Raw genomic sequence first — 23877 nt, forward strand, 5'->3', positions numbered from 1 at the left:
AACAGTTAAAAAGTATAGGAAGGTCATACAGACATAAACTAAAAGAAAGCCTCTCTAGCCATATTAATAGTACTCAAAGTAGACTTTAATGCAAAAAGCATTTATAGGTGTATAATTCATAGAATTCAAGTATAACTCATGAGTAAGATATAACAATTTAAGATTCGTACGCACGTAATAACATAGCCTTCAAATATATAAAGTGAAAGTTGGAAAAATTACAAATAGTGAAAAATATCCATAATCATAATGGGGAAACTTTTAACAACTCTGAGTAGCTGACCAATGACTCAGAAAGAGATTAGAAAAGGATAAAAATATAGATTTGAATAGCATGATTAACCAGACCTACACTACCCAATAACTGAAGAATAAATACTCTATCAAGCACAGAGATCTTTTACCAAAATTGATCATATGCTGAGCCCTAAGGTAAGTCTCACAAGTTACTCTGTGACCACAGTGTGGATTCCTAATGTTCAGAGAGTGAAAAGAATCACACTCTTCCTACCCGAACCCCATTTTCTCTTGATCTAACCTCTAGCAATACAGAAGAGATGGGAAGTTGGGCCACACGGGTGAAGGCGGGAAGGAAATACAGGCTTCCAGTTATGGAATAAGTCATGGAAATAAAAGGCACAGCATAAGGATACAGTCAATGCAACAAAGTAATATCGATGTAAAGACACAGATGGTAGTTATACTTGAGGTGAATGAACATAGCATAATGCATAAGCTTGTCATATCACTAAGCTGTATACCTGAAACTAAAGTAACACTGTTATGTCAACTATACTCAAAAAAAACATACATACATAAATTTTTAAAATACATCAGGGATAGAGCAACACAGAGGCTGGACAAATACCCAAAACCCGGTAAAAGGGAAAGCTTTCTCTCCAACTAAAGGAAATATAGTCCCAAGAGCATGGGAGAATTCCATTGCAGTTAGGAGGATTTAAAATATAATTTTGACAAACTGCTTAAGACTGAATGTGGGCTAACATGAGGCTGGAAAGCCCCTGGGGGCTGCAATCATAAGAGTTCTCACCCTGATGTACACTTTTTTCCAGGAACTTCAAAAGAATCTCTAATGCAGGGGCGTGGATCTGAGAATATGCAGAAAAAGCTCCTCATCCTTGCCCTCACCCATACCTATGGAGCTTGAAGAGTAGAATAGCGAATGCCAATCAGCCAAGATCTATTTCCCCCATCTCCCTATGGAACAAAAGGCTTAATCTGCAAAGAAAAATTCATCAAATACCCAGAGGACACTGGTAGAATCCCACTAGAGCTGAAGGAAAGAAAAAGAGACTGAGGATACTGACACACAATTTTCACTCTCTGTAAAGTAACAATAACCTTAATGCAGGGTGAGAGAGGTTTGAAAAACCTTAACTTTAAAAACCTTACGTTTTAGGGGTAACTGGGTGGCTCAATCGGTTAAGCAAATGACTTTGGCTCAGGTCATGATCTCCTGGTTGGTGACTTAAAGCCCCAAGTCAGGATCTGTGTTGATAGCTCAGAGCCTGGAGACTGCTTCAGATTCTGTGTCTCCCTCTCTCTCACCCTCCCCCACTCACACTCTCTTTCTCTCAAAAATAAACATGAAAAAAAATTTTTAATTAAAAAAATTTTAATAAAAAAATAAGTAAAATCCTTAGGTTTTAAAAATTAATCTAGACACTGCAGGTGGGTAAAAAGAAAGAAGAGGAGAAACTCTACCCAAGGAAGTGGAATGTAAAGTTTTGTGAAGCCCACATTTACAAGACCCAGATTCTAACATCTGCCTAAATCTGAGGCTTAACAGACCATCAAGAATTCCTCTTATCCTCCATTACCACACTAACAAGCTCCAAATAAAAATAACAGTGGAATACAGCTGCAAGAGACAGACTCTGAGAAACAGTATAGAGGGAAAATCCAAAGCTAAGCATGGAGATAAGGGACGCTAGGAGACAAAGGACACTAGAAAAACTTGAAGTCTCTGGGTTCCCATGGCAAGAACAAATATCAACTCTGGTAACCATGGCAATAATAAACTTCAAATATAGCCCAACCCCTAACAAATTAACACAAATTCCACCTTAAATGAGAGCAGAAAAAGGGATGCCTGGGTGGCTTAAGTGAGCATCTGGACTCTTGATTTTGGCTCAGGCCATGATGCCAGGGTCTAGCAGAAATTTGCAGTCTTCTTCAAGCATATAAAATATTTACTTCAGTATCTCCTATCCTATACAATATGTTCAGCTTTCAACAAAAAAATTATGAAGTATGCCAAAAACACAGCTTGAAGAAACAAAGCAATCATCAGAACTAGATTCAGATATGACAGATTTTGGACCTAGAAGGGAATTTATAAATTCAGAGACATGGAAATTATAAGAAAGGATCAAGTGGAAATTCTAGAAATAAAAACAGTAACAAAGAACAAAAGTTTATTAGTAGACTTGAAACAGCCGAAAAAAGAATCAGTGAACTTGAAGATTAGCTAACAGAAATTACCCAAATTGAAAAGTAAAGAAGAAAAAACAGTAGGAAAAGAAAACAGGAGAGAACATCTGAGAACTGTGGGAAAATCAAACAATGTAACATACACATACTTAGAATGGCAGGAGACAGAAAGAATGGAGAAGAAGTATTAGAATGCCCAAGAACTAAGCAAAATTAGTGACAAGGCACCAAACTACAGACTTAAGAAGCTCCAAAAACAAATAAGATAAATATATCCTCCCCCACCAAAATACACATGCCTGGGCCTATCATATTTAAATTGCTGAAAGGCAAAGAGAAAATCTTGAAGATAGCAAGAGAGGGGAAAACATATTGCATACAGAGGAACAAAAATAAGGATTATAATAAACTTTGTCAGAAACGTTGCCAAGTAAGAAGACAATGGAGTGACAACTTAAAAATGTTGAAAGAAAAAAACTGCCCAACCAGTACTCTATATCAAGTAAAAATATTCTTCATAAGGAGAAATAAAGACTCTCTCAGACAAACAAAAACAAAGAATTCATTGCCAGCAGACCCACCATACAAGAAATATTAAAGGAAATTCTTCAGGCAGAATGGATACAGGTGAAAAGCTTGGATCTACCCAAAAAATGAATAAACGAAAGTACAATAAAGTCTTTCCTCTTTCAGATTTTTAAAAAAAAATTTTTTTAACGTTTATTCATTTTTTAGAGATGGAGAGAGACAGAGCATGAGTGGTGGAGGGGCGGAGAGAGAGGGAGACACAGAATCGGTTGCAGGCTCCAGGCTCTGAGCTGTCAGCAAAGAGCCTGATGTGAGGCTTGAACCCACGGGCCACAAGATCATGATCTGAGCTGAAGTCGGACGCTTAACTGACTGAGCCACCCTGGCACCCCTCTCTTTCAGATTTTTAATTACTCTAAAATACAATTGTTTGGAGCAGTGAACAACGTACTGGTTATTTATAGCATATGTAATAAAATATATTAACAACAGTGACAGTGAAAGGAAGAATTAGGAACATAAAATATTAAGATACATGCACTACATGTGAAGTGGTATAATTTGAAGGTATACTAAAATTATTTTAAAACATATACTGTAAATCCAAAGACAACAACTAAAAACCATTTTAGGTGAGTATAAATAAGTCAACAGGGAGGATATAATACTAATAAAAAGCTCAATTCACACTACAGAAGGCAAAGGAAAAAAGAAATGCAACAAATATAAACAGCTAGCAAGATGGTAAGTTTTAATCTAATTATTACTAAATAGTTATTAATAACTAATTAATAATTAAATAATTACTTTAATAATATGGTCTAAAAAAAACACCAGTTAAAAGACAAATTGTTAGACTGGATGAAAAAGCATGATCAAGCTAAAAGCCATCTACAAAAAGTCCACTAAATATAAAGATTAAGGAGCACCTGGGTGGCCAGTCGGTTAAGCATCCAACTTTGGATCAGGTCCTTGATCTCATGGTTCATGAGTTCGAGCCCCATGTCAGGCTTTGTGCTGACAGCTCAGGACCTGGAGCCTGCTTCAGATTCTGTCTCTCCTTCTCTCTCTGCCCTCCCCCACTCACACACTCTCTCTCTCTCTCTCTCTCTCTCTCTCTCTCTCTCTCAAAAATAAATAGACATTAAAAAAAAACTTTTTTTTTAATATATAAAGATTTAGATAGGAAAAGGTAAAACAATAGAAAAAGATACCACACACTAACCAAAAGAAAGTACAGCCAAATCAATTTCAAAGCAGACTTAAGAATCAGAAAGACTGTCTAGGATAAGAAGGCCACTACATAATGATAAATGGGGTCAATTCTCCAAGAAGAATGTAACAATCATAAATACATATGCACTCTAAAATAAGAGTTTTAGGGGCGCCTTGGTGACTCAGTCAGTTGAGCATCCATCCGACTCTTGATTTCAGCTCAGGTCATGGTCCTGGGGTGGTGGGATTGAGCGCCAAATTGAATTCCATGCTAAGCATGGAGCCTGTTTGCATTGGTCTCTCTCTCTCTCCCCCCCACCCTCCCTCCTGCCTTCTGCCCATTTCCCTCACTTGTGCTCTCTCTCTGGAATAAAAAAAAAAAAAAAAAAAAAAAAACTATTAAAATAAGAACTTTAAAATACATGAGGCAAAAACTGATGGATCTAACAAGAGAAACAGACAAATCTACAATTATAGTTAAAGAGTTTTGGGGTGCCTGATGGCTCAGTCAGGTGAACGTCTGACTCCTGATTTTGTCTCAGGGTCATGAGGTCATAAAGTCAAGCCCTGCATTGGGCTCCACACTAAGCTTGAAGCCTACTTGGGATTCTTTCTCTCTCTCTTCTCCTCTCCCCTAACTCTCTCTCTAAAATAAAATAAAATAAAATAAAATAAAATAAAATAAATAAGTAAATAAATAAATAAATAAATAAAAAGACTTTCAACTCAGTAACTGTTAAAACAAGTAGGCAGAAAATCAGGAAGGAGACCTCAATAGTACTACCACCTCACTTACATGACATTTGCAAAACACTTTACCCAATAACTGGTAAATATACATTCTTTTCAAGTGCACTTGGAACACTCACAAAGACATATTATATTCTGGGCCATAAAATAAATCTCAACACTATTTTTTTGTGCTTGCTTCGGAAGCACATATACTAAAATTGGAACGATACAGAGATTATCATGGCCCCTGTGCGAGGGTGACACACAAATTCGTAAAGCATTCAGTATTTTTACAAAACAGAAGAGACTCATAAATATGGAGAACAAACTGAGGGTTACTGGAGGGGTTGCGGGAGGGGGGATGGGCTAAGTGGGTAAGGGGTACTAAGGAATCTACTCCAGAAGTCATGGTTGCACTATATGCTAACTAATTTGGATGTAAATTTTAAAAAATAAAAAATAAAATTTAAAAAAATAAATAAAATATTGTTTTTTATGATGTAAAGTACATTCTCAGATCACAATGAAATTACATTAAAATCAATTAGCAAAAAATCTGGGAAAGTTGCCCCAAATACTTGGATATTAAACAATATACTCCTAAATAACCCATGGGTAAAAGAGGAAGCCTAGAAAAAAACAGAAATATTTTCAAATAAGTGAAAATGGAACATCAAAACTTGTGGGATGTTAAAACAGTGCCCAGAGAAAAATTTATAGTTTTAAATGCATATACAGTAAAACCTTGGATTGCGAGTAACTTGCTCTGTGAGTGTTCTGCAAGACGAGCAAACATTTCTAATAAATTTTTTTTTTTTTTAATTTTTTTTTCCAACGTTTATTTATTTTTGGGACAGAGAGAGACAGAGCATGAACAGGGGAGGGGCAGAGAGAGAGGGAGACACAGAATCGGAAACAGGCTCCAGGCTCCGAGCCATCAGCCCAGAGCCTGACGTGGGGCTCGAACTCACGGACCGCGAGATCGTGACCTGGCTGAAGTCGGACGCTTAACCGACTGCGCCACCCAGGCGCCCCTAATAAATTTTAACTTAATGAGTGATGTCTTGTAATACAAGTAGTATGTGACACCGAACATCACATGATTACATGATCACAACTGAGCCAATGGTTCTTCTCTCTCCCGCTGTCTCTCTCTGCAGGATTGTGGATGATTGTCTCCCATGCTCAGAAGCTCCGTCTCAGGCCGCAGCGTTTGGCAGAAATCAGGGTTTCTCAGAAGGTTGGAAGGTACCCACAACTGGCACTAGTGTATTTTTTTGTCACTTCAAAGCACTTATAGACAGTCCTTTGCTTTTCCATACAAGAGTAAGCTTAGGAATGCTTTGCTTCATTCTAGGTCAGGCTGCCTGCAGACATAGACCCTTTCCTCTGCTGCCTTGTTGCCAGTTACATTAAATACAGTATCTGACAGCAGTTTATTAATACTGTACTGTAGTCAACATCTTTGTGAGTGTATACAATGGCCCCCATGCAGAAAAAGATTCCATTGGGCCAAAAGATAGCAGTGATTCCATTAGTGATAGTGAACCCTCCTCCTCTCACACCAGTCAGGAAGGTTTTCAAAGGTAAGTGCAGGCTAATTTATTTTTCTTTATATTTTGTATTTTCTCTACTATTTTACATTATATTACAGTATTGTAATCATTTTTATATGAATATTTTTGGGTTGTAGAATGAATCATCTGAGTTTCCATTATTTCTTATGGGGAAATTCACTTTGATACACAAGAGCTCTGGATTACAAGGATGTCTCCGTGATGAATTATGTTCACAAACCAAGGTTTTACTGTATTAAAAAAGACCTAAAATCAATAATTTAAGCTTCTACTTTAAGAAACTTAGAAGATCAAATTAAATCTAAATCAAAGTTAAAGTGAAAGAAAAAAAAATAAAAATTAGGGCAGAAATCAATGAAACTGAGAACAGAAACACAATGGAGAAAAATAAACGAAAGCAAAAGCTGGTTCTTTGAAAAGATCAATAAAATTAATGAACTAGTTGTAGCCAGGCTAACCAAGAAATGGGAAAGACACAAATTACCACTAACTGGAATAAAAGAGAGGGAACATTAACACTGACACAACAGATATTAAAAGGGTAATAAATACAACAAACCCCTCTATGCCCATAATTTTGATAGCTTAGATGAAATGAACCAATTCCTTCAAAGGTGACACAAACTACAAAACCTATACAAGGAGAAATAGATAACCTGGATAACTCTGTATCTAAATAAAGTGAATTTGTAGTAGTAACCCCTCAAAAAAAGGGAAACTCCAGACCCAGATGGTTTTACTGATTAATTCTACCAACTATTTCAGGAAGAAATAATGATTCTGCAAAATCTCATAGAAGAGGGAACATTTCATTTCACGAGGCCAACATTACTCTAATACTAAAATAAAACAAAGACATTACCAAAAAAAAAAAAATTACAGATCAATACTCTTAAGTGAACATATATATATGAAAACCAAAAAAAAATATTAGCCCCAGGGATGCAAAGCTAACTCAACACTAAAAAAAGCAATCAATGTTAATTCACAGTATCAGACTAAGTAAGAAAGCCGTATGATCATAACAGATACAGAAAAGGCATTCAAGTAAATTCAACATTTATGACAAATACTCTCAAAAAAATTAAGAGAAGGGAAATCCCTTAGCCTAATACAGACTATCTATGAAAAATCTACAAAAATTTAGAAAAATAACATAGGTGGAAATAACATTGCCATGAATTTTAGGAGTGAATGAAGATACAGGAATATACATGCAGAATGTGGACTACTTGTCATTTAGCATCCACACAGAGCTTATATTAGGCATGAATATATATACAGAAAATGTTTGAAACCTACAAATCCTATAATGCAGATGGAGGAATAAATTCACTAGGTTTTGGGTTTATTTTTTAAACCTCATTTGCAGGAACGTACAAATCAAATCCAGGGTTTGCATTGGTAGTTTTTACCTTGTCTTTCTGCCTCTCCCCTCTTCTCTTACCATTCCTGAAAGGTATCCACAAGAACATCCTTGGTTCATTCTGCCTTAGTTCTAATACAACTTGTGAACTTACAACCACCTGCATCTTTTGATCTGCATCCCAAAATCTGGTCTAAGAAAGAAACTGATGAAGAAGTGAATCCTCTACTTTAGCATTCTGACTTAACTCATGAACTAATAAAAATGAAAGCTCTTAACCGTCAAAATACTCCCTTCTTTGATGACACCTATGATCTGAAAATTAGACCCCTTTTTATTCTGAAGACATAGCCTGGTCCCCGCAGAAAAGAAAAATGGAGAGAGGGGAGGATATATATGAGGCTAGTTATTCAGCATACATAAAGGATAGCTGTTTTAAAAACAAGCCTAGATTATGAATCACAGTGCATTAAGAATGCTCTAGAACTCCTATATGGGTCAGGTCTTAAATCCCATTTTGTGTTGTGTGTGGGTTAAAGATGTACAAATAAGCAAGTACGAAACATAGAAAAACCATATTAATAGAGGAAAAAAGGGAGAGAGAATATCTTGATGAAAAAGTATAGATAATCTATAATTAATCTGTCTACAGATATTCCCACCAACTCCCAAAAAGATTACTCTTTACTCCCATGGGTAATTACAATCTCAAGAAGAAGGGGAGGAAAGGAAAGATATCTGGGTTTTCTAAGAAGCCTATAATCCTCAAATACTTTTTGAAATAAAGATGCACAAGTAAATACTATAAAGTATAAACCAGGTATCTATTATCAAAAGTGAATAGTTAATAACCAATAAAGGGAATGAGGCAAATCCTTCCAAATGAAGCTGAAAGAGGGAGCATTTAATCACCTAGTTAAGCAGTTTTGACAAGGGTTCTCAGAAGAGGCCAGAGAAATGTCCCCGAAGAGTCTAAGAATGTACAATGGCAAGAGTCCTGAAATAGCAGGGAAAATATCTTGAAAAACCTTCAAAAGAAAAACATCATGTGACCTGTGAGGAAAGGTGGGGGCGGGAAGGTTGGTGTCTCCCAAATACTTCAGTGTAAGGGCAGGCAAAAGGGGGGAAAAAGTTTTCTCGTGTATGTTCTTTTCAAACTAAGAATAAAATTCTTTAAGTTTCCTCCTATGGCAATTCTCTCTCTCTCCAAACATATCCAAAAGAAACTTAAATATCATATACTTCAAGCTATTTTTCATTTTTCATCACATACAACAACTAATGCTTTGAATGATGTCAGCTACATCATACTTGGTTTTACAAGGGACTTCCTTCTGAGACCCAAGCATAGAAAGGACTATCAAAATAAAATTCCTGACTTTGAACAGCAGAGGAATAAGTAACAGAATAAATGAACCAACTGAAGACAATTCCTATTAAGATCATTGGAAATCAAGAAAGAGCCAAAATAGATTCTACAAACCTTCTGGTATAATATATTTATACATTAAATCTTGAAAAAGTTTATCTTTTTTAAAAAATCCTAATTTCAAATTTCTTACATCAAGTATTCACAATTTGTCATTTGAAAGAAACAGGAAAAAACACGATAATCATATAACGTTACATTTCAATACACCCTGAGTATGTCAAATTTTGTTCACCTGCCCCAAAGCTAATCCTAAATCTCTCCAGAATAAATAAATGAACACAAAGTTTAGAAATAAAATCTAATCATGTTTTCCAGATTTGAAAAACGTCTCCAATTTATGCTCTTTCTCCTTCACTGTAGGTCATTTGAGATGGTTTCAATGGTAACACATACCTTATGCATTGCTACACTGAATATTTATTCAACCGTTCTATTCTTGAAGTCATTATTTCTTCCCATGCTTCTATTTTGTAAGGGGCAACATTTTTCAGCCACCTCCTAAGGGAATTCGTGATTCAGCAACATCTTTTCCCAACCCAGTCATTCACACTCAAAACAAAATTTTCTGTTGACCTCCACGTTTCATACAGCACTACTGACCAAATGAATAGGTAAGAAACTCAAGAGTTAATAAAGAAATGAGAAAGACACATTAAGTTCAATAGACATTTATCACTTTGAATAATGCCTTCTCCTCAGTCATAAATACAGTTTTATCAAACTTGCTTGTGTATACTCTGTAAATATGGCCAAAGAAAGAGGACCTTACTAAAAGCATGGTGACTACAAAGAACAGGTAGGTACAGTGACTTCTTAAGCTGTTTAGTCAATGAATGAACATACAAACATGAAAATGTAAAATACTAAGAAACAGTGTCACATTAAAGCAAGAAGCAGGATCAATGAAAGAATGTCTGGTGATTCACGGATTCCTTTCACAGACTGTATTTTATCTCAGCTTTCTTCTTACTGCCTGACTTTAAAAAAATATTATACGCTCACAAAAATGTTTACAAATCTCTAGCACTTTCAATTCTAAGAAACTGTTTCTCCTAATGAAGAATACTTCCAAAAGAATGATTTTCCTAAAAGGGGTCACATGTGTTTATGTATCTGTATGTTATTAAACAGATTCTCCAGGGCTAATGGACATTCAAAGGGATGTTTCTTTTTTAAATCCTGGACAAGACTGTCTTATTAACAATGAGAGAAATTCAGCAGTGTTAAGACCCTGATCTTTGGAGTGAGCCAGTTATTTAAAGACACTTACTAGCTGTTTATCTTTCTGTAAAATCTTAGATGTTAAGTCTCAGTTCCCTCATTGGTAAAATGGCAATGAGACCTACTTCCTAGAGTTGTGAGAATTATATAAAATAATGCACAGAACATATTTTTCACAGTCCCTGGAATTAATTGTTCCCTAATGATATCTACTAATAACAATAGAAAGAATAAAAGAAAAAAAAAAATAAAAACACAGAGCTCTCTCCTTTTCCTGTAATAATTACATTACCCTCACTCCCTCCCCAGCATTTCTCCTTGCCCTCAACCCAACAATAAGAAACTACACAAGTAAATTAGAAATACCTAAATATGATAACCAAAAAGTTACAAATTAAGAATTATAAGTTTCTGATTCACCACATACCAATTATATTTCCATAATCTTTATTCTATTTCACATCTCACTAATACCTTAACCAGATAAAATTCAACTCTGGCAATTCAATTCTCTTTTTAATCTAAAAAGTATTTATATATTCAGTGAACTACAGAAGTCAGTCTTCAAGAATGTTCAGGAAAACAGGAATAGTATTTTCAGTAGTGAGTGTAGAACATTCTAAATGCTCAAAACATTATTTAAATTTAGTTATTTTGGAGAGAGAGAGAGAGAGAGAGAGAGAGATTGATTGAGCGAGCAGGTGAGGGGCAGACAGAGAGGGAGAGAATCCCAAGCAGGCTCCACACTGTCAGTGAGGAGCCCGACTCGGGGTTCAAACTCACAAAACATGAGATCATGACCTGAGCCGAAATCAAGAGTTGGACACTTAACAGACTGAGCCACCCATGCGCCCCTAGGCGCTTCTATTCCGTTAGGTTTTAGCAACATCATCAAAAAGTACCAAGTTCTTACCAAGTGTGCCAGGACTCGTAAAGTCCAGTAAAACACAGCACAGAAACTAAAAAAACCTAACATGAAAAGAACAATGTTATAATAAGAACAAAAATAATTGACAGGCCTCAAATGATTTATCTGCTAAGCATTATATTTGAAAGCATGGAAGAAATGAATATCATGTTACTAACTCCACCATTCTGCTAGTCCATTACAGCTTTAGGGTATAACAGATATAAAATAAACTGCACCTATTTAACATGTACAATTTGATAAGTTAACAAAACATTTATATCCATAAAACCGTCAACATAATCAAGATAACAGACATTTCCATCAGTCCCAAAAGTTTGTTCATGCCCACTGTGTAATCTTGTCACTCCTACCCTCCTCTCCTGTCAACTATCTTCTGTGATTACAGAGTAGTTTTCTAGAACTTAAATATAGTATATCTGCTTTATTTTATTTATAAGTCTGACTTCTTTCATTTAGCCTAATTATTTGAAGAGCCATCCAGGTTGTTAAGTATCAGTAATTCTTTCCTTTTAACTGCTCAGCAGGTAAAAGAGAGGGAGACATACAACCCAAAGCAGGCTCCAGGCTCTGAGATGTCAGCACAGAGCCCAAGGGGCTTGAACTCATGAACCACGAGGTCATGACCTGAGCCAAAGTCAGACACTTAACCAACTGAGTCAACCAGTGCCCCAATATTTTTTTATTTGAGAGAGAGAGAGCATATATGAGAGCAGAGGGAGGCACAGAGAGAGAGATAGAAAACCTCAAGCAGGCTCCACATTCAGCACAGAGCCCAACATGGGGCTTGATCCCACAACCCTGGGATCATGCCTGAGCCAAAACCAAGAGTTGGATGCTCAACTGCTTGAGCCACCCAGGTGCCACCATATTGCTTTCATTTCTCTTGGATAAATACTTAAGAAGTGAAATGGGTGGGTCATATGGCAAGTTTACACTTAAATTTTAGAGTAACTGCCCAGCTGTTCCAGTTCACATTCCCAACAGCATATGAGAATTCTACTTGGTCTGCATTCTTACTAACACCGGACCAATCTTTATAATTATAGCCATTCTAGTATAACAGTACATTATTATGGTTTTAGTTAACACTTTTCTAATGATTTATGAAGTTAAGCATCTTTGCACATGCATATTAGGCATCCATTTATCTTCTTTGATGAACTTTCTATTCAAGTTTTTGTGAGGTTTTTTTGCCCTTTTTTTTACAAGGTTGTTTGTCTTATTGGGTTACAAGAGTTCTTTATATACTCTGGATACATATCCTCTGTCAAATACGTTTTGCAAATATTTTCTCCCAGTCTGAGAGCATGCCTTTTCATTTTGTTTTTTATTTATTTTTTAGTGAGCTATATCCGACAAACAACATTATATTAGGTTCAGGTATACAACATAATGATTTGATGTAAGTATATTTTGCAAAATGATAACCATAACATACCACCTCACACAGTTACAAATATCTTTTTCATTTCCTTAACAGTGAATTTCAAAGACAAAAAGATTAGGGGCGCCTGGGTGGCTCAGCTGGTTGAGGGGCCAACTCTTGGTTTCTGCTCAGGCAATGATCTCACAATTTGTGGGTACGAGCCCTGCATCAGGCTCTGCGCTAGCAGAGCAAAGCCTGCTTGGGATTCTGTCTCCCTCTCTCTCTCTCTCAAAATAAATAAATATTTTTTTAAAAAATACTCAAAAAGATTTTAAATTTGAGGACATCCAATTTAGTAATTTTCCCCCTTCATGCTTTTTGTGTCTTAAAAAATCCTTGCTAGCCCAAGTTCATTAAGATTTTCTCTGGTACTGAAAGACAAATACCATATGTTTTCACTCTTATGTGGATCTGGAGAAACTTAACAGAAGACCATGGGGGAGGGGAAGGGAAAAAAAAAAAAAAAAAAAAAGAGAGGGAGAGAGCCAAACCATAAAAGACTCTTAAAAACTGAGAATAAACTGAGGGTTGATGGGGGGTGGGTGATGGGCATTGAGGAGGGTACCTGTTGGGATGAGCCCTGGGTGTTGTATGGAAACCAATTTGACAATAAATTTCATTAAAAAAAAAAAAAGATTTTCTCTGGTACTTCTAGAAGTTTTATGATTTCAGGTCATACATTTAGGTCTACAGTCCATTTGAAGTTAATTTTTACATATGCTATGAGGTAAGTGTTGAGATTCTTTTTTTGTGCATTTGTATTTGACTATACCAGCACCATTGATTGAAAAGAGTGAATATTCACAGAATTAAAATGACTCCACTTCCATTCTATACAACCCTTTCCCCTAAAACAAGTCCCTGGCTTAGATTCCACAGTCCATCATTATTAACATTCCCTTATACACATATTCAATTTCTTAGGCCTTCTTCTCCTTCCCTCAACCAGCAACACCCCAATCTTGGATAATTTACCTGCCTATTTCACATACAAAGTGACAAGAAAAGTCATGTTTCCATGCTGACCCAATAACACTGTAAATTCATGTCCACTAATCTCAAATGGGCATTTGATTCTGTAATTCTCTAGTATATTCACTCCCCCATTCTTACAGAGGACTGTTTCACACTTCTTAACTCTCTTCAAATCTAACATCCCTTCTTCTATCCTTAGTCCCTTAATGGCCTACCTTCCTGTGTCATTGAAAAAAATAAGCACTTAGACAAACCTAAACCACATCTACTTCTCCACCGGCATCTGAATCCATACCATCAGCACTCCCTACTGCTAGTAAGGATTAAATGGTGGTATTCCCACCATGGTCAACTTCTCTACTTATATGCCTATTCAAACATAAACTATAAGCAACTCTTTCTTCACTCTAATCAATTTCTCCCTATCTATACTGGATTATTCCCATCAGCATACAAACATTATACAATTTTTCCCACTTTAAGAAAACATCTCTTGGGGCGCCAGGGTGGCGCAGTCGGTTAAGCGTCCGACTTCAGCCAGGTCACGATCTCACGGTCCGTGAGTTCGAGCCCCACGTCAGGCTCTGGGCTGATGGCTCAGAGCCTGGAGCCTGTTTCCGATTCTGTGTCTCCCTCTCTCTCTGCCCCTCCCCTGTTCATGCTCTGTCTCTCTCTGTCCCAAAAATGGATAAACGTTGAAAAAAAAAAAAAAAAAAAAGAAAACATCTCTTGACCCTATATCCACCTTCCAGCTAAAGCCCCATTTCTCCCCAAACTAATCCCCTCCAAAACCCCTGCCCCCCGCCCCTCCCCAAAAAACAATATAGTGACTTGGATTATCTGATGCTGCACTAGGATATGATGAGTAGGAGTCAGTAAACCGGCATTAAGTCTCATCTCGGCCATTAGTTTGCAACATATCCTTAAGCAAAGCAATTAATCTGAGCTTCAATTTCCTCTTGTATAAAACGGAGATATTGGACAAAAATTCATCTCTAAATATCCCTAGAATATTCTGTATATATCAGCATCTGAAACATCTTTAATGAAAAGGAAAATACATCAGTTGTGCAGCTGAAAAGCTATGAAAAAGATACTCACTAGCCTAAAGAGGAAGAAACCATGAAAAAGTTAACCAAATAACTCAAAGTACAAACTTTACCATAGGAAAGAATACAAATCATTATTGATCACAGGAAAGTGAAACAACTGACCTCCCAAATTATCATCTGCTAGTTCTTCAAAGTATTTTACTTCTTCCAAGGGAACCAAAAGGATTGATGTGGATAAGAACACCCAGCAAAGCAAGTAACTACAGGAACTTTTTCAGAACGACATTAGAAAAATGCAGTTATCCTACCTGTTGTAAAAAAAAATTTCTGTTCAAAACAAGGAATAAAAGTCCTAACAGATCTCACCATCAAACTTACCACCAATTAGAACAGCCATGTGTTTTCCTAAAAAGTCAAACCTACAGTTTTCTTAGGCACTCCAAAGAGGAACATCAAACTGGAGAAAAGAAGCTCCAAAAAAAATAAACTGCACATACAATTTAAATATTCTGGGTAAACAGAAATGTTCAAACATTGAGAAGTTTTTTGCCCTTTTTTTACAGGGCAAAACGTGAACTAAAAGAACTAAAAAATGAACTCCAAAATTAAAGAAAATTACATGCATAATTTTACAAAATCATGTATTTTAGGGTAAGAGAGTCTTAATAATTACCAGTTTAAATGCTTTCCCTACAAGCTCATACTTCCCTAAAGCCCAAAGAACTTAAGTGATTTGCCTGAGGTCATACTACTAAGTGTCTCCTGCCACATCAAAAACCCAGGTCTCGGGACGCGTGGGTGGCTCAGTCGTTTAAGTGTCCGACTTTGGCTCAGGTCATGATCTCACAGTTCATGGGTTCAAGCCCTGCATTGGGCTCTGTGCTGATGGCTCAGAGCCTGGAGCCTGCTTCAGATTCTGTCTCTCCCTCTCTCTCTGTCCCTCCCACACTTGCACTCTGTCTCCCTCTCTCAAAAATAAATATACATTAACAACAACAACCCAGGTCTCAAGAGAGGATTCTGGGAAGATGGCAGAGTAGGAAGCACCAGGAATGGCTACCCACCTAGATGACAACTGCAAGAGCAGAATCTGTCTGATGTAACTATTTTGGAATTCTGGAGTTTATTTACGGCTTGCAAATCCAGGGGAAGGCTTACATGATAAATCCAATCAGTTTCAACTCAGCACAGTAGTAGTAGCTAGCCAGCCCCTACCCAGCCACATGAAGGGCAGCTGTGCAAAGTTCCTACAGCAGCCTGCACAAACTTTGTGGGAGCTAGGGTGGGAGGCGGAAATAAACAAACAAACAAACAAACTCTGTCCTCCAAATATCAGAGGTCTGTGCCCTGGTCACTGACTATTGTTTCTGATCACAGAGGTGGCAAAGAAGCAGGTGCCATTGTTGTTGCACCTCCCCCACCCCCAAGCTATCACAAGGCCCTCTCCTCTTCAGCAATAGTGACTTCCAGGGCATTTAAAAAGCTAGCATCCTCTTCCCTCCTCTTTCATTTTTCTATTTTTCCTCTACTGGGAAACAGACTCTAAAACCTAAGACATTCAAAATCAACTGCATACACAGGTAAAATCAGAAAGTGACTGCACATTCCTAGGGAAAAGCACAGGATCAGAAAAGACCTGAGAAGACCTTAAGTTTACACCTCAGACTGACCCTTGGCATGGAGGCAGCCTGCAAAGATAAAAAAATAATAACAAAAACAGCAAACTCTAGGGAGGCAGGAGAACTTGATATCCAGAATTACCACACTATTTGATTCAAATGTCCAGTTTTCAGGGCACCACTCAGGGCACTGAGTAACCAGTTAACTTTTGATTTCGGCTCAGGTCATGATCTCAAAGTTCATGGGATCAAGCCCCAGGTTAGGCTCTGCACGAGAGTGCAGAGTCTGTTTGGGATTCTCTTTCTCCCTCTCTCTGTGTCTCTCCCTTGCTCAGGCTATCAAAATGAATAAATTTTGGGGGCACCTGGGTGGCGCAGTCGGTTAAGCGTCCGACTTCAGCCAGGTCACGATCTCGCGGTCCGTGAGTTCGAGCCCCACGTCGGGCTCTGGGCTGATGGCTCGGAGCCTGGAGCCTGTTTCCAATTCTGTGTCTCCCTCTCTCTCTGCCCCTCCCCCGTTCATGCTCTGTCTCTCTCTGTCCCAAAAATAAATAAATGTTGAAAAAAAAATTAAAAAAATAAAAAATAAATAAAAATAAATAAAAAATGAATTTTTTAAAAATAATAAAAATAAAAATAAAATAAAATGATTAACACTTAAAGAATTAAAATCTCTAGACACTTTAAAAAATGCTCAGTGAGAAATGTGAAATCAGGGCGTTTGGATGAAAAACCCTTTTCCACCACACAAAACAAGAAGACAGACATCTTCCCCATGAATTCTGGCAAGGTCAATTCCCACCCTTATTCACAAAATTCTTGGAGAGCTTCCTTGGCCTAAAAAAAACCCACGCTATTTCACAGTGACTGAGTAAAGCCTGGGTATGGATATGGTTACTTAGGGGACTTGCCTATTTTGATGGTAAGCAAACAGTTCCTTATGGTGTTTCAAAAATTCTAAGTCATAAAAAACAGTGGGTATTATAATTCATGACAAAACAAAAGAAGCAAGTAAAGACATCTTGTTATAAACAGAGGCTAAAGTATCAGAAATTATTAACAATTTAGGAAAAGATAAATACTTATAAAGAAATTATGAGAGCTAAAGAGGAAGAAACTCATTATTCAGTTTCCAAAATGGCCAAATGACTTAGCATGAAAATTTAGTAACAAACCTAATTCATTTTTCAAAATTATTAATCTTTTCAACCAAGTTCAACAAAAGACTGCCAAAGCAAAGAATCTAGAACTAAAATTTTATTCTCCTGAGAAACTGTATATTCTGCTAAAACAACTACATCAATCAACCTTTCACTTTATGATTTTTCTCACATAAATTTTTCTTAAATTTTGGCATCTATGACCGAAAAAGGCTCAACAAGCAATAAAAAACGATTAGTAGTCTCATTACATTGCGGGTACAACCATTACGGATAAGTCTGGCAGTTTCTCATAAATGTAAATATTCAGGGGCACTTGGGTGGCTCAAATGGGTTAAGCAGACAACTCTTGATTTCGGCTCAAGTCATGATCTCACAGTTCATGAGATAGAGCCCTGTGTCTGGCTCCACGATGACAGCACAAAGCCTGCTTGGGGTTCTCTCTCTCCTCTCTCTCTCTGCCCCTCCCCCCACTCACATGCACTTTCTCTCAAAAATAAACATTAAAAAAATTTTTTTAATTAAACATGCAGTTTTCATATCTTCCAGCAGTCTCACTCCCTGGCATTTATCCCAGAGAATGAAAACATATGTTCACATAAAAACTTATGCATGAAATGTTCATGGCAGTATTATTGATAATACACCAAACTGGTAACATGAATGCCCCTCTCCATAGACAAATGTTTAAACAAACTGTGGTACATCCATACTACAGAATATTCATCAGTAATAAAAAGGGAGGAGCAATTGATATTGATACATGTAACAACTTAGATAGATCTCAAGGTCATTATATGTTTAGTAAATAAAAAAAGCCAATCTCAAAAAGTTATATACCAAATGACTCCATTTATACAATATCCTCAAAATAACAAAACTACAGAGACGGAGAACTGATTACTGGTTGTCAGAGGACAGGGACAAGGACCAGATGGAGGTAGTTTCTCAAAATAATGTTCTGAATTTATGCAATAAACATTAACTGCCCTTGGACTTTCAAGTTTTTAACTCCAGCCCTGTCTCCAGTGAAATTATCTGCTAACTTTCCCCCCTCAACTAGCTGATTCACTAAATTAGCAACAGCTAGTAAGGCAAAACATGCCAATGAGGTACTTCCATCTCTCAGTCATTAAGATATCCTTGCAGAAAGTTTAAGAAGAGTAAGAAACGAAGTTAAGATTCAGAACCCCACAGCAACTCCAATGTTAGCTGGTTAACAGAAAATCTAGCTATCAGTACTGAACATGCAAAGGCTATGTACAGGAGCCCAAGAATGGCACAGTGATAATGTGTGTTAGCTAAAAAATAAAGTCAAATGGACTAAACATTACTGCATTTTGATTCTAAACCTTGTTAACTGATTAAAAGGCACAACTTACTTGAATAACTTTTGAAGGAGAAATACTACCATATTAAATGCACACAATTTCAAAAACTTAAAATGCAAAAAAGCATTCCTTTTAAAACTGAGAAACCAGGGGATTTAGAAAACACCACCAGTGTGCCTAACCAATGCCTTTCATTTGTTCCAATTTTTCTAAATCCAATTTGCTCTGATTTTTCTAAATCAGAATTGGGACTAAAACAGTACTCCTGGACCTTTACTTATCCCAAAATTTATCAGGTGTTTCTAGAGGTAATTAAAGATAAAGTATAATAATCTATTGCTGAAAGCTTACAGAAGTAATTATTTTTTGCAAAAATGTGGTACGAATATAAGCCTGAGCTCTACCCAAAAGGAAAAGTTTCAAAGTACTGCAGCACCAACCATCATTAAGTAATTTTCTAACCTTCAATTTCCTCATGTATTACCATAGTACTTATCCTCAAAGAATCATTGTGAAGATTAAATGTAAAATACTTAGGGGTGCCTGGGTGGCTCAGCCAGTTAAGCGTCCAACTTCTCAGGTCATCATCTCATGGCTCGTGAGTTTGAGCCCTGTACCAGGGTCAGTGCTGACAGCTCAGAGCCTGCTTCAGATTCTCTCTGCCCATTCCCCACTCATGCTCGCGGGCATGCACGCACCCTCTCTCAAAAATAAACATTTTTTAATAAAAAAAAATAAGTGTAAAACTTAGAACAGGGTCTGATATGTATGAACACACTAAAATGGAGCCAGGAGACCAGCAGGAGAAGCTCTCATCCCCAAACACTGTAGTCAACTGCAGACCCAACAGGAAGAAAGTTACTATGCAAATCCATACTATTTTAGCCACTGCTTTACTTTCCCAGCAGAAAGAAGAAAGGTTTTCCTCCTCCCAGCAATAGCCCAGCCAATGAGACTCAGCCAATGAAAAGCCACTACACTATGAACTCCCAATGGACTTTTTTTTTTTTTCTGAGACCCAGGGGGGTGGGGGTGGGGGTGCCTGAAGGGGAGGGGCAGGGGGAGAGGGAGAGAATCCTAAGCAGGTTCTACCCTCATCTCACCACCAAGAGATCATGGCCTGAGCTGTAATCAAGAGTTGAATGCTTAACAGACTCAACCACCCAGGTGCTCCAGAACTTTGTTTATAACAGCCCTCCCAATTTCCCCCTTTCCTCTAAAAGGGCAGTTGCGATTCTCTATTCTCAAATAAACCTATTTTTGCTGTAAAGTAACTGAATTTTCTTTTTAAGGTTAACATACAGAATAAGCATAACTAAGTATTAGATTCAATTTTTTTTTTTTTTTTTATTTTAGGAAATGCCAGGCACCTATATAGGCAGTGAGAGCAGCAACCTGGCTCCTGCTAGGAATGCTACAGCAGGTGTTGCTCATTTCCCTTGGCACAACAACCTTAACTTCTTTTTTGCTACCCACGTTTTTTTTCTTAATCTGAGAAGAAAAGGAAATCACCAGTCTAACCTAATCAGAAATTAATAGGAAGCTGGAAGAATCAGTAAATTGAAGACAAAAGACAATAGGAAACTACTGTTTTTTATAGATTTAGAGATCTCCTTTTATGACATCACCTCATATTTGTATATCACATTGTAGTTTCAAGCTCCTTCTTAACACTATCTCATTTGATCCTCACAACAATCCTGTGAGGCACTTGCTGTTACTTCACATTTTACAGATAAGGAAAATGAGGCTTAAGTGACATGCTGAAGGTCACAGAGCCAGCAAGTGGAAGAGCTGGAAATTGAACCTCTCAACTGCTTTACCACAGCTCTCTCTCTAAATGGGGATAAGTTCTACAATGCTAACATTACAGCTTTTTGAACAGTATCCTCCATGATAATCTCAGCAAATCATAATGAAAATTTAGAATAAATCAAAGAATCATAGGACCTTAAGGATTATTTTAATGTAATCTCTCATTCTACACGTGCTTTTACAAAAAGAAAATGTTTTTCAGTACTCAAGATCAAAAAAAAATTTTGTTTAATGTTCTCATGTTTCAAAACCTGCAACATTTGTGGAGATTAAGGGGCTGAGAAAAAGAATAAAAGGATTAAAACATACAAATCCCAAGTTACCCTCCGTTTCCCTGACTACCTCTTGGTTTCCAACATATTTGTTGGGGGGGGGGGGGGGGAGACTCTTCTTGACAGGCACAGTTCAAATTTAAAGATTTCTTTCTGAGAGTCCACATAAAAACTTGTATACAAATGCTTACAGCAGCATTATTCATAACAGCAAAAAAGAGAATCAATCAAAATGTCCACTATTAAACAAATGTCCATGCATAAAATGGACTATTATTTGGTAATGAAAAAGAACTGAAACATGCTACAGAATGGATAAACTATGAAAACACTCTAAGTGAAAGAAGCTAGTCAGAAAAGACAACATTTTGTAGAAGTTCATTTATATGAAATGTTCAGAATAGGCAAATCCATAGAGACAGAGCTGCCTAGGATAGGCAGCGAAAATGCAAATACCCTGGAATTAGTTGTACAATTCTATGAATATACTAAAAATCACTGAGGTGTACACTTTAAATGGGTGAGTTCTAAAGTATGTGAAATATACCTCAATGAAGCTAATAAAACAAAATATTATGAAAGGAAAAATGGGTCAGGCTATGTGCTGACAGCTCAGAGCCTGGAGCCTGCTACAGACTCTGTGTCTCCCTCTCTCTCTGCCCCTCCCCAGCTCATGCTCTGTCTCTGTCTCTCAAAAATAAAAATAAGCGTTCAAAGAAAAATTAAAGAAAAAAAAGCCATCCGACTGGGTGGCTCAGTCATTTATTAAGTGTCCAATTTCGGCTCAGGTCATGATCTTACTGTTCATGGATTCGAGCCCCACTTCAGGCTATGTGCTGACAGCTCAGAGCCTGGAGCCTGCTTTGGATTCTGTGTCTCCCTCTCTCTGTGCCTCTCCCTAGCTAATGCTCTGTATCTCTCAAAAATAAAAATAAACGTTAAAAAAATTTTTTTAATTTAAAAAAAAAAGGAAAAATGGGTACCTGGTATACAGAAACTCTCTATTATCTTTGCTTAACTTTTCCACAAATCTAAAACTTCTAAAATAAAATATAGATATATAAATTAATAAACAAGATTACATAATAAATAGCTACAGTACCAGGTGCAGGCTAAGGTAGCACCACAAAACTTCAGAAAGATTCACGCACAGTGCCTCAGATAAAAAAGTACTGAATAAATATTAGATGTAAAAAATGAGGCTAGGCCTTGTTCACAGAGTTACACAATAGCACAGGTAGAAGAAGAACAGAACAGACCTAGAACGAGCTCATCACTCATTTGGCCAAACACATTCCTTTTCCCACCTACACAGAACTTTCCAAATAAATTTCCTTTCAGACAACCCAAAAACTTACAGGAAAAAATCTACACAGAAAAGAAAATGCCAGTAAACAACACTGTCACCTTATCAATGTGAAACTACTCCCTCTTCACCCTGGATTAGGTTTTTTTAGAAAAACATTTTAACATAATTATGCCTTATCTATTTCTAAAGGTTAAAGACCTTCTCCTCTACAGATCAGACCTTACTATAGAGTTCAAGACTCAAATTACTGATGAAACATAAAGTATGTCAAGATTTGTTCTTACTGGCTTCTTAAAATTAATAATAAAGCAAAGTGTTCAAAAAAAGGATACTGACTGGAAAGGGGCATAAAGAAACTTTCTGAAGGGAGGAAAATATTCTACAACTTAATCAGATTGGTATTTATAACTATATGTATATATAATTAATGTAAAGATATATATTTATATATATTATATATAAAACATACATTATATGATGTAAAATTCACTGAGCTATGTATACCTCTTAGATTTGTGCATTTACTAGAAATTATGCATTTTTAAAAATGGAATTAAAAAAATAGTATTCCAAAGAATTATCTCATTATCCCAAAGCATATGATATAGTAAGAGTCAAATTTTTGTCTTCTTTTAGTAAAAAATAATCAAGCACACAGAAGTAAAACAATCTTCCTTGGTATCTCAAAATCAAGAAGAAAAACAGGTCTTCCAACTCTGTTATATCATCAATCTAACCTTTGTGCCTCAAAGACAATGAGATTGAATCTTGAGATTCTTCTGAGAGTGAGAAAAGAGGGTAGATAGAACCAATTCTAATTACATCAACATACTCACCATCCCGAAATGCCATATCCTTATTCTTCAATGAGAAAATTATTTTAATTTTTTTAAACGTTTATTTATTTTTGAAAGAGACAGACAGAAAGTGGGAGAGGGGTAGACGGAATCTGAAGCAGGCTCTAGGCTCTGAGCTCTCAGCACAGAGCCTGATGCAAGGAGCAAACCCATGAACGATGAGATCATGATCTGAGCCGAAGTCAGATGCTTAACTGACTGAGCCACCCAAGAGCCCCAGAAAATTATTTGTAATTGTTTTTTAAGTTTATTTATTCATTTTGAGAGAGACAGGGTGAGTGGGGGAGGGGCAGAGAGAGACAAAGACAATCCCAAGCAAGCTTCACACTGCCAGCATGGAGCCCAATGCAGGGCGTGAACACACAAAACATGACATCATGACCAGAGCCAAAACCAAGAGTCAGACACTCAACCAACTGAGCCACCCAGGAGCCCTGAAAAAAAAATTTTTTAAGTAAATTCTACATCCAAGGTGGGGCTCGAACTCATGACCCTGAGATCAAGTATCACAAGTTTCTACCAAGTGAGCTAGCCAGGCACTCCAAGATAAAATTATTTTTATCCAGAATTGGTTGTGAAATAATGCAAAAGAAGTTCTCAGGTTC

General features: G+C 36.9%; 1 protein-coding gene and 1 non-coding gene across 7 annotated transcripts in view; one reads left to right on the plus strand and one right to left on the minus strand.

The window, feature by feature from the left end:
* Positions 1–23877, minus strand: part of TMCC1 (transmembrane and coiled-coil domain family 1) — a 242260-nt gene that overhangs the window by 190539 nt on the left and 27844 nt on the right. The gene's annotated exons all lie outside the window — the stretch shown is intronic.
* LOC123607735 lies at positions 5118–5221 on the plus strand. Its single transcript, XR_006716884.1, has one exon. It is a non-coding gene; the product is annotated as a U6 spliceosomal RNA (small nuclear RNA).

The sequence above is a fragment of the Leopardus geoffroyi genome, chromosome A2, assembly GCF_018350155.1.
Source record: "Leopardus geoffroyi isolate Oge1 chromosome A2, O.geoffroyi_Oge1_pat1.0, whole genome shotgun sequence".
Taxonomy (NCBI): domain Eukaryota; kingdom Metazoa; phylum Chordata; class Mammalia; order Carnivora; family Felidae; genus Leopardus; species Leopardus geoffroyi.